The following is a 3,185-nucleotide window of genomic DNA, read 5'->3' as shown; positions in this document are numbered from 1 at the left end:
CCACCTCCACCCTACTACTAAAAGTCGCCTCCTCCACCGTCACCTTCTCCACCACCTCCCTACTACTACAAGTCACCTCCTCCATCGTCACCTTCTCCACCACCTCCCTACTACTACCACTCTCCACCTCCACCAGTACAGTCTCCTCCTCCTCCTTATTACTACAGCTCACCACCTACACCAGTGAAATCACCTCCTCCGCCCGTATATATTTACGCTTCCCCACCACCTCCAGTCCACTACTAAGAGTTTCCAGGAGTTCAGGCATTCTCGGCAATCAATCAAGTGAGTAATTGTTTAAATTGTAATTTTTTCATATGAGATTAACTTTGTTTTGCTTCTTTTCTTTGAATTAGATCTCTAATTTTCTATTTGATTGTTTGTTTCCAGATTTTAGTTTGAAACACCAAATAAATGATGGCTTCTTGGGGAAAAGATTCAAACGTCGATGGAGCAAAGCAATTAATTTAAGGAATAAGATATTCAATTTTTCAATTGAAGGGTTGATTCTTCGTGACATGGACCAGTTTGCTTCTACTTCTCTTTTGGCCTTCTTGCACATTGTTCTCTTAGTTCGTTAACATAAACGTATCTAAGCTTTGATTCTTTGTAGAGTTCGTTTCTCCATAATTTATTGTTGTGTATTGAGGATATTGTCCTCTTTTTATTCATTCCTATTAACCATTGTACGTTGTGTTTTTGTAGTACCTCTGTGTACTTTGTGCACAATCCAATAAAAAGATCAATTTCGTTATATACACTTCTTCTCTTTTCTTCTTCATCTTTCCCTCTTAATCTGTTACAAACAAATTAAATTAGTCTTGTCGAACTATATATAAACAAATTGGAAATGAAAATACCTACAATTATTTTATGAACTTTAATAGTTTTAATATTGAAGTAGTTCAAGAAATTTAATTGTTGATCATTTGTCTAAATTGTTATAATAACGATACAAGCAGTATTTTGTTTCTTTTAAATCCCCTGCCTTCCTTTGTGTTCGACTATTATGCCAATGACACTTTGAAATAAGGGTCATATTTTGTACCTGTTAGTTTTTAATTTCCCACCATCCTTTGTGTACGACTATTCTCTCCAAACCATTATAGTTATTCGTAATAATATGATAAGATTTTCATGCTAGATACTTTTTCTTGGAGGAAAGGAACTTTAATGAAGTTAATTGATAGCAGGTTATTACTAAATCTTTCAAGTTTACTACTTGTCAAGAAAAGCGGAGTATTTGTTGTTGTAGGTCAATATAACCTTATGGTGTAAAAATATATGCTCACACAGTTAGTTCACATAACTTAAGTTTGAAGGGGAGCTTGGTGTAACAAGTTAAGCCGTTGTCATTTGACCAGGAGGTCACGAGTTCGAGAAACATCCTCTAATGCTGCGTACAATAGACCCATATGGTCCAGCCCTTTTCCAGATCCCCATAGCGGGAGATTAGCATACGAGGTTGTCTTTTTACTAACTTTTTTATAATGTAAGCTCGAAAGAAAATAAAGTAAACTGAAACACGGATCTGTGCTTTTTAAATTAGTACAAAAGCATGCCAAGTCTCAACTAACAAATTCTTTTCTAATCTTACATGGTATTAAATGAAAATGAAAAAGATATTTTTTTATAACTCATTTCATGAACTGATGCTCCTGAAATAAATAATAAGAAGATATCATCATAAAATACACTCGGCATAACACATAAATATGACCCTAAACTTGACACCAAATTATAACATTGACCTTACACTTTGATAGTGCACAAATAGGACCTTTAACTATTCAAAACCTGAACAAATAAACACCCCGATCCTATGTGGCAAAACGCGTGTTGCACACGCAAAACGGCCCGCGTTCGAGTTGGAATTGAAGGGTTTTTTTGTTTAGTTTTTGTATAGTTAAGGCCTAGTTGTGCACCGACAAAGTTAAAGGTCATACTTATAATGTGTTTTTTTATTAGGTGGCACCATATGAGTGGATTAGTAATCCACGTCAGAGCAAGTGAGGTACACGCGTGTAGTTGCAAAATCGGAGTATCTTTTTGTGCAGGTTTTGTATAGTTGGCCTACTTATGCACTATCAAAATTTAAGTGTACATCAAAGTTTAAGGTCAATGTTATAATTCATATTTATGTATTATGCCAATACACTCGGTATGTTGTTTACGCCGGCCTTCCCAGACCACTCGTAGGATTACACTGGGCATATTGTTGTAGTACGTACACTCGGTTTGGCGAAACAATTCGATGTCAAAGAAAATGTTGACGTTCTAAGTTTCTAGAACACCATTTCTAGTTGGCAACAAATAATCGAAGCCATCAACTTTCAGTATAAATGCTTATAAACCATGCACCCGTCATAGTAATAAAAAGGGTTATTTTAAGTTATAAGTTATCAAGGTTCTTGAGATCAACTAGTGATCCAAAAAGAAAATCATTCATCTATTCGCAAATAAATTGAACATTTTCACCATGCATATGATCAGTAGCGGAAGCAGGGATCCTAATAAGGGGATTCAAAAAGGTACAAAAGTGTTACACTTACGTTTCAATTTGAGCATGTCACACAGCGCATATGGCAATAGTTGGTATAGAATTTGGACAATGCCGTAGTAACGCACCTTAGCAATTACCGGTAATAAACTCTATCAATATCAGTCTTGTTCTTTTACCAACCAGCTTGAGTCTGCGATATAGAATATATATATATATATCCTGACAATGCTACAGATCATCAAACAAGTAAAACAGGGGAAGAGATATTAGTTAATTTGGCTAAATAAGTCAAAGTTGTTGTAATTATTTGTAAATATAGAACACCACATAATTAAATATAACAGAATACGTATACTAGTTTTTTTCTTGAAATTATCAATCTTTTAAGTTTTGTAGGTGATATAGAGATATGCTTATTGAAAACAAAATGGCAAGAAAGTGGAAGTAATAAAAAATAGCACTTTCTTTCCTTTAACCATTACATGGCATGTCTTTTTGTGTGCACATTCATATTTTGTGCACTCCATAGCAGGTAACAAACTACTTGCTAAAAAGATAAAGTGGAAATATTCAAAGTGATATAGAGATGGACTTTAATTAACAATATGAGAACTCGTAGATCCAGCTGTTAAGAGCTATGAATATTCTTTCTACACTTAGATTATCAATCAGAGCAATTGAA

At 34.6% G+C, this 3,185-nt stretch overlaps 1 long non-coding RNA gene across 1 annotated transcript; it reads right to left on the bottom strand.

Annotated features, from left to right (window-relative positions):
- Window positions 1-58: 58 nt before the first annotated feature.
- On the bottom strand, window positions 59-3,169 carry LOC124892945. The gene is made up of 2 exons (XR_007050474.1): window positions 2,629-3,169; window positions 59-796 (listed from the first exon to the last, which is right to left on the bottom strand). It is a non-coding gene; the product is annotated as an uncharacterized LOC124892945 (long non-coding RNA).
- Between the last annotated feature and the right edge of the window lie 16 nt (window positions 3,170-3,185).

The sequence above is a fragment of the Capsicum annuum genome, unplaced genomic scaffold, assembly GCF_002878395.1.
Source record: "Capsicum annuum cultivar UCD-10X-F1 unplaced genomic scaffold, UCD10Xv1.1 ctg52297, whole genome shotgun sequence".
Taxonomy (NCBI): domain Eukaryota; kingdom Viridiplantae; phylum Streptophyta; class Magnoliopsida; order Solanales; family Solanaceae; genus Capsicum; species Capsicum annuum.
Note: the sequence above shows the minus strand (reverse complement) of the source record. Positions and strands in the feature narration are given on the sequence as shown.